The following is an 8,825-nucleotide window of genomic DNA, read 5'->3' as shown; positions in this document are numbered from 1 at the left end:
AGAAATACACAAGGTTGTTTTATTATTTTAACCCTATCATGTTATGAGTAAGTTGTAATTTTTTCTTTGAGAGAATTGCCAACGTTAACACAAACAATAAAAGGTAGAACTTGAATGCCTTTTCATAATAACGGTATCTGTTATTTTCTTCATCCTTTGAAGGTTTCTGTGAGAAGCAACTTACAGCAGGAAATATTTACTCTAGTTCATGATTTTAAGAGGTTTCAGTCTTGGCTGAATGGATGGCTTTTAGCCTGTGGAGAGGTAGAACATGATGGCTTCGATCTTGCGTTAAGGATGTTTCCTTTTTGACTGGGACATGAAAGCAGAGAGGAGGGGGCAGGGACAAAATAGGCCTTTCAGAGGCACGTCTCCTATCAACTCACTTCTTCCAATTGGCCTCACCATTTACACTTTCTACCAACTCCAATAATGCACCTAATTAGGAATCCATCAGTGGGTTCATCCATTGAGCAGGTCAGGCTGCCCCTCACCATCTGATCATCTCCTTAATGCCCCAGCTCTGAACACTGCATTGGGGACTGAGTCTTTCAACACATTAGCTTTCAGGGTATATTTCAGACCCAAACTACCACAGGATAAAAGTGGACATAGAGTTTTTCTCCATGGAAAATCTTGACAGAAAGTGTAAAAAGTTGGTTTTCCTTCCTTCCTTCCTTCCTTCCTTCCTTCCTTCCTTCCTTCCTTCCTTCCTTCCTTCCTTCCTTCCTTCCTTCCTTTTGATAATCCTGGGTCTTGAACTAAGGGCCTGGACGCTGTCCTTGAGCTTCCTCGAAGCTAGAGCTCTACCACTTGAGCTACAGCACCACTTCCGGCTTTTTCTGTGTATGTGGTACCAAGAAAACAAATCCAGGGCTTTGTGTATGCTAGGCAAGCACTCTACCACTAGGTCACACTCCTGGCTCCTCCTTCCTATTTTTTCCAACTGTACTTTTTCATGAGCATAAGTCAGAAAAAGCTCACAAGACTTCATTTTGTACAAATTTGTAAAGGTACATTAAACATATTTTGGTTATGTGTATTTTGTTTATTAAATATATATTAGTGGAAGTATACAAATATATCTTTTTCCAACACCTATCTTCTACATTCATCTTGGGAAATAACTACAGTCTCTCAACTATATATTATATAGTATAATATACTATATATTATATAGCATAAAATGACTTCAGGTTCATGATGTGTGTGTATGGTATGCTAAGACTGGGGCTTGAACTCAGTGTGCTGACCCTTAGCATTTTTACTCAGGGATCGCATGGTACCACTCCAGCCACATTTACACTATTAGTTTTTTGATGGTTCATCGGAGATGAACCATGGCCTTTCTTGCCAGGATGGCCTTGTACCATAGTTGTCCAGATCTAAGTTTTCTGAGTAGCTAGGATGGCAGGTGTATAAAATTCATAGGGCCAAAAGCACACTTAAGTCATGTGTTATAGAACAAACTTTTGGTTAGTGATTGTGCCACCTTGATGACAGTGGTCCCAGAAGATTACACTACTGATGACATTGTGGCTATCTGAATGTCCACATACCAAGACAATTATATAACCATGCAACTGACAGACAACATGTTTGTCCTAATCCATCTCTGCCATCAGGTGATGTGTAATTCTAGTACCACTTCAGGAACAATGGATGCCAAGTAAGCTAAAGAAAATACATTCTGCCACAAGGTGAGCTCTTTACACACTGTGAAAAGATCTGAAGCAACTCGAGATATGTCCAATTTGGACACCAAATGGCTCCAGATGGATGTAATGCCCTAGAAGAGACAGCAGTGATGGAAGAGGAGCCATGTTGCTTGTCCCTGCATAGCCAGGGACAGATAGAGTCTGTCCAGATGCCTAAATCATCCACAGTTCCACCTGAATTCTCATTTCTTCTCTAGGCTCTTTTCACTAGATCATGGTGCCATGATAGATGAATTGTGGGCTGTACCAGGAAAACAAATGCCATCTCTCAAATCCAATTTACTTTGAGTCAAATATCCTGTTAAACGGTAAGAGTTGGCAGTGAGCAGTGTTCTTATTTTTTTCCTAATACTGTGTTTAACAACTCTTACCTCTCATGTATATCCAAGCCACTATCTGGTCCCATTCCTTTGAGCTGGTGACTTGTTCCAGCCAAAATTGTGACAAAACAGAGGTGTTCATCTTGAGATTTAGGTACAAAATGATGCTTGTTTTTTTAAAAAAAAATTTTTGAAGGGTTCTTTTGTTATTCATTTTATGTTTTGTTTTGTTTTTACTGGTGCTGGGACTTGAACTCTGGACCTGGGCCCTGGCCCTGAGCCTCTTTCTGTTCAAGGAAAGTGCTCTACCACTTGAGCCACAGTGCCACTTCTGGCTTTTTCTGAGTAGTTTATTGGAGATAAGAGTTTCACCGAGTTTCCTGTCTGGGCTGACTTCAAACTGCAATTCACTCATCTCAACTTCTTGACTAACTAGGATTACTGGAGCCCTGCTTTTTTTTTTTCCAATCTCTACTTTGTCTCTTTCCCTTCCTTCTTCCCTCCCTCCCTCCCTCTCTCCCTCCCTCCTTCCCTCCCCCTCTCCCTCCCTCCCTCCCCCTCTCCCTCCCTCCCTCCCTCCCTCCCTCCCTCCCTCCCTCCCTCCCTCCCTCCCTCCCTCCCTCCCTTCCTTCCTTCCTTCCTTCCTTCCTTCCTTCCTTCCTTCCTTCCTTCCTTCCTTCCTTCCTTCCTTCCTGCATGTGTGATATCAAGGAATTCAAACCAGGGCTCATGCACTCTAGGCAAGCATTCTACCACTAGACCACACACCTGGCCCCTCTACTCTGTCTTTATGTTACTTATCTTCTCTTACCAATGGAAAAACAGTTGTTATGGAAATATTCACCAAGAAGCAAAGGACTTAGGAATGTCAATAGTCAATGAAAACCTGAGTCCTCAGGCATGAATTCATGATCTTGCAAGCATTTCCTCTCCCAGTAGAATCTTTCAACCATTACAGCCTTAGGTAACACCCTGCTTTGCTGCCTTGTGTCATACTGTGGGCTACTTAAAGGAAATTAGCAAGTTCTAAGTAAGTATATAAATTCCATAATTGCTCAGCCTTCATTCTATAAAACTGGCAAAGATTGCATATATGCAAGGAGTATAGTGTGATAAATCTAAATACATCATGAACTTGTAAATCAAATGAACATATTCACTATCATATAATTTGGGCAGGGCAGATGGGGAAGGTAAAGACACTTAAGACACTTTCTTGACTATTTTTGTGCAATTAATAAAGCTTGAACTCAGGTCCTGGACCCTGATGGCTAACTCCTGTAATCCAAGAGGTCAAAGGATTATGGTTCAAAGTCAGACCAGGCAGATAAATCTAAGAGACACTTATTTCCCAATTAACCACCAAGAAGCCAGAAGTGGAGCTGTAGTTTAAGAGATAAAGCACCAGCCTTGACTATAAAAGGCAGACGAAGGCATAAGATCCCAAGCTAAGTCCCTCTCTTGGCATCAAAATAAAAACAAGAAAGGTTTTTTTGGTCTGTTTTCTTCTAGAATTTTTATTTTTGCGGGCTGCATAGTTAACCCATTGAGTTACTATTTGTGAAAGGATCCAATTTTATTCTTCATTTGGATAACCAAGATTTCCAATAACAGTATTTTTCTTTTTGAGACAGTCTTAAATATGCCACTCCAGATGGCCTTAAATTTATGATTCTATTATCTTAAACTACTGTTGGAATTACAGTTATACACAATCAGTACATTAGTGCATAGGCTCTGCTTTTCCTGTTCATGTTCTTGTCAAAGTTTAGTTGATTTTTATATTCATGCATTTCTGAGTCCTGTAATCTGTTTTTTATTGCATTTCTTTTCAGCCATACAAAATGGGGTAGACATATCTATGCATGTGTATAATGTATTCCCATTAATCCTTGCTCTAGTACTTTCTCTGACCCCTCATCCCATCCCTAAATACAATTTTGACATATTTCTTTCTCTTCAATTTTTATATATACAAAGGGATTTCAATTCAACATGTCAGTTTATGAATACAATGCATCTTCATCTGTCACCCCTTTAATCATTCTCCCTGTCTCTCCCAACCCTGATTTCAGCAGATTTCATTATTCCATTTTCATTCATGTGGACTGATTTTTACCATATCCATCATCCTCTTTTATCTTTATCCAAGCCCCAACCCACTAGTTCCCAACAGAGCCTCTTTCTCTTCCCTCCCCAAACTCCTAATGATCAATAGCTTGCAATATTATGTGGTTGAAGTTTGTCTCAAAATTCTGTGTCTTTCTTTTATACCAGTACCATGCTCTCTTTTTTGCCAGTCCTGGGCTTGGGCTCAGGGCATCAGTTTTGTCCTTGGGTTCTCAAGGCTAGAGCTCTACCACTTGAACCACAGCACCACTTCTGGCATTTTTTCTATGTATGTGGTACCAAGGAATCGAACCCGGGTCTTTGTGCATACTAGGCAAGCACTCTACCAGTAGGTCAAACTCCCGGCCCCAGTACCATGCTCTTGATTGCTGTAACTTTGTAACATAGTTTGACATCAGGAGATATGATCTTCACAGCTTTGTTCATGTTTTTCATTGGCTATTCAGGGTCTCTTATGATTTTATATAAACTTTTACAGAAATAACATTAAATATCTTATAGGCATCTTAATACTAATTAAAGTCACAAATAGGAAGTATCTTTCCATTTAGGCTTTTAATTTGTTATTAATAGTAGTTTTCTTGTATACTCATATGTACCAAATTACAAAGAAAAAACAGTCTATAAATTTGAATAAGCAAAGCAAAACACCATAAATCTCCAAGAAAACTCCCAAGAAAGTACTGTATAAACATCCTTTTAGAGACATGAATCTTCATCGAGAGAATGAGAGAATAGAATTAGCACCAGATGAAGTTGAGGGCTTCACATATGCTACATGAGTGCTTGGAACTATAACTTCACCCAGCTTCCGGCCTTGCATCAGATTTTTGTATTAGAAAACACAGTTTGCCCTCAAGCATAGGATGGATAAATATAATAGACTTACAGGTATCAAAGCCATAAAATTAAAATTACACAATGGTTTGGGGTTTTTTTGTACCTGTCCTTGGGTTTTGAACTCTGGGCCTGAGCTTTACTTGCTCAAGGTACTCTACCACTTGGGCCATAGAGTTAGTTGGGAAAAAAGTGTCTTTGAACCATGATCCTCAGATCTCAGCCTTCTGAGTAGCCAGGATTACAGGGCGAGCTTTGTAACTTAGCCTCACAATTATTTTTGGAGATAATTAAAATTGCAAGTTAGCTGCAAAAACCTACAAGCCAGCTTTTTCAAATCAGGATGGGCCTGGACCCTACCTTTTGCTCTCTTTTCCTCTTCCATTACTATTGGCAAGCCTTAAGAGATTGGGAAAGAATGAACCAATTAGGCTAATTGTGAGTTCTGTGGGCTGGGCGCCTCAAAGCTATGCCGAGTACAGATAATTGATTATGCCCATAGGCTTTGCAGATTGTTGGGTCTACAACAATGAGCCATATATGTGAAATCTTTTCTTTCCAAGGTCATCATTTCATCAAGATGTCCACCTCTGATTCTGCTTTCTAGCAAAAAAAAAAAACCCAAAAAACAATAAACAAACTTTCAACCCTTCACTATCCATCAGACAGGAGAGAACAGTGGATCTGAACTTCTGGACGGCCCCAGCAGAGAGTCAGACTCAGCCCTGTGAGTGTCAGGGCCCATGGCGCTGATGGAGGGACTGTTAAGAACCCACTTACTCCTCCCTCAGAGAAGCAGAACTAGTGGGGTGAACAGATAGATGGGAGAGCCGCAATATGTAAAAAATGCCACCTCAGAATCTAATGATGCTTTTATATTCTCTTTCTGCTGCAGTCTTCAGGACTCTTCATTCACAGCTCTGTTCCCAGCCACATCTGTCTTCCACAGGCATCACTCACCAATTTTTTCTGGTAGGTCATGGGGCTTGAACTCTGGGCCTGGGCGCTGTCCCTGAACTCTTCAGTTCAAGGATACAGCCCTACCCCTTGAGCCACAGCCCCACTTCCCATTTTCTAGTTGTTAATTGGAGATAAAAGTCTCACGTTCTTTAGTGCCTGGGTAGGCTTTGAACCTTGATCCTCAGATCTCAGCCTCCTGAGAACCTAGGATTACAGGTTTGAGCCACCATGCCTGGCTCCACATTGCTTTCTCTTGTGGCATTTTATATACATTCTCTTCCCAGCTTACCATTCATTAATTGGTCATTTTTTCACAGTGGAGTAATTTACATTTTTAAGGATTTTATATGTCTGAAATCCTAAAACCTTAACTCTGGGTTTTTGTTTTGTTTTGTTTTTTTGGTGTTCTATAATTAATATTAGTTTTTGTTGTCAGTTGTGGAACTTGAACTTAGGGCCTAGGTACTGTCGCTGAGTTCTTTTTTGCTTAAGGCTAGTGTTGTACCACTTTGAACCACAGTGCCACTTCCAGTTTTCTTGTGGTTAATTGGAGATAAGAGGTCCACAGACTTTCCTGCCCAGACTGGCCAGACTTGTGCTGGTAGCTTTAGTGTGGCCCCATTTGTGTTCAATTTGATAAATGCTCAGGAGTGGAATTGCTGTCAAATAAAAGATAGAGTCACAACTAATCCAAGAATAAATGGGATTGCAACAAACAAAAGTTTCTGCATGGAAAAGGACATAGCTAACAGGCTAAATAGAAAGATCACAGAACAGGAAAATATACTTACCAGATGTACCTCAGTCAAGGTATTCTTAAAGGTAAAATATTCTCAGAGGTAAAAAAAAAACACCCCCTCAAATAAATCCTCAAAGAAATGACAACCCAATTAATGAGCTAATGACTTAAAGAGAGACTTCTCAGAAGAAGTAGTAAAAAATAGCCAATTAATATTTAACAGCTTTGGCCTTAAAGCCAAATGACAACTATCCTAGGATTCCACCTCACCCCAGTTAGAATGGCCATTATCAAGTACCTAATAATAACAGATATTGGCATGTATGTGACCAAACTGGGAGCTGTACTCAACTCTTGGTAGGAATGTAAACTTGTTCAGCGACTCTGGAAAGGATACCTATTTTAACATCTAATTACTTTTGCCCTTGTAGAAGCTTAGCTTAGTGGAAGACATAGGCATTCTGCTTTTTGTGAAGTAGAATTACGTAGGAACAAGTGAAAGTGATTTGGGGACAGTACTAAAGCAAAGGCATTTTTGCCATAAATGAGGAATCATGCTAAACATGTGTGAGAACTGTATTTATGAATTGCTTAAACTTATATCCTAGAGTCATGGGTCTCCATTAGCCATGCTTCTTTCCTTTCTTACAGGTTCTATTCATTTTTCTGAAAGGTAATTGTGCTGCATGAAGCCAATGAATCGAACTGGTGTCTTGAAATTCCAGCTCCAGGGACTCACTGAGGACACAGCACTGCAACCTTTCCTGTCTGGATTATTCCTGTCCATCTGCCTGGTTGCCTTGCTCGAAAATCTGCTCATCATCCTGACCATCACCTCTGACCCCCACCTCCACACCCCCATGTACTTCTTCCTCTCCATCCTCTCCTTGGATGACATCTGCTTCATCTCCACCATCGTCCCCAAGATGCTGGTGAACCTGCAGACACGCAGCCAATCTATCAGCTACACTGGGTACCTAATTCAGGTGTTTCTCTTTGCCCTGTGTGGAGGTTTGGACAGTCAGCTGCTCTCAGTGATGGCTTATGATCGTTTGGTGGCCATCTGCCAACCTTTGCACTACCCAGCTGTCATGAACCACTGTCTGTGTGGTTTGTTGATCCTGCTGGCATTGTTCACCAGGCCTTTTGGACTCCCTGACTCACAGTGTGATAGTGTCACAACTTACCTTCTGCAAAGACGTAGAAATCTCTCACTTTTTCTGTGACCCTCCTCAACTCCTTAAGCTTGCCTGCAATTATAATTCTACCATTAGTATCTTCATCTATCTCATCAGTGTGCTCTTTGGGGGTGTTCCAGTTTCAGGTATCCTTTATTCTTATGTCCAAATTATCTCTGCCACTCTGAAAATCCCATCCACATGTGGGAAATATAAAGCATTCTCTACTTGTGGGTCTCATCTCTCAGTGGTGTGCTTATTTTATGGGACTGGGATGGGGGAATACTTCAGCTCCATTGTCTCGTATGATCCCTCAAGAGTGATGATTGTCACAGTAATGTATCCCATGCTCACTCCTATGCTGAACCCTTTTGTCTACGGGTTGAGGAACAGGGATATCAAGACAGGCCTCAGGAAATGTCTTAAAATAATAGCCTGACATCCAGACACTGCCAAATAACATCTAGAAAACATGGCTTTTGTTAGCTCTTACCCCCTTTTATTTCCATGTTGTTTCTCACCAGGACTGTCTTTGATCTGGAACTGCTATTATTTTGGGTCAATGCTACAAAGGGTCCTGGGTTCAAGGTGTGAACTACAGCCTGTAGCACGGTTGAAGGGTGGTAAAATCTGGAGATAGTGGGGAACTAGAGGGAGGAAGTTAGGTCATTGGTGGATTGACTGCAAAGCAGTAAAGGAGACTCTGATCTTTTCCTCTTTCTCCCTTTGTTTCCCAGATGCCTGTTTGGGAGGGAGCATTTGGACTTTGTGGTTCTTCGTTAGTGGTCAGGGAAAGACATCATGCAGAAAGAAATCCAATCTCTTTCTTATTTTCCTTATTTCCTGAGGTTGTAGCTCATTTCTAGAGCTGCAGTTTCATGTTACCACACTTTTTCACCTGTGACTTCAACTTTTAGTAATTACTGACCCAACCTATATTAAA

General features: G+C 40.8%; 1 pseudogene; it reads left to right on the top strand.

Moving 5' to 3' along the window:
* The first annotated feature begins 7,390 nt into the window (after nt 1-7,390).
* Nucleotides 7,391-8,330, top strand: LOC150068888 (olfactory receptor 7E24-like; annotated as a pseudogene).
* The last annotated feature ends 495 nt before the right edge of the window (nt 8,331-8,825 follow it).

The sequence above is a fragment of the Megascapheus bottae genome, chromosome 1 (genome assembly GCF_031878675.1).
Source record: "Megascapheus bottae isolate mThoBot1 chromosome 1, mThoBot2.hap1, whole genome shotgun sequence".
Classification (NCBI taxonomy): domain Eukaryota; kingdom Metazoa; phylum Chordata; class Mammalia; order Rodentia; family Geomyidae; genus Megascapheus; species Megascapheus bottae.
This window is presented reverse-complemented; position numbering and strand designations above follow the sequence as displayed.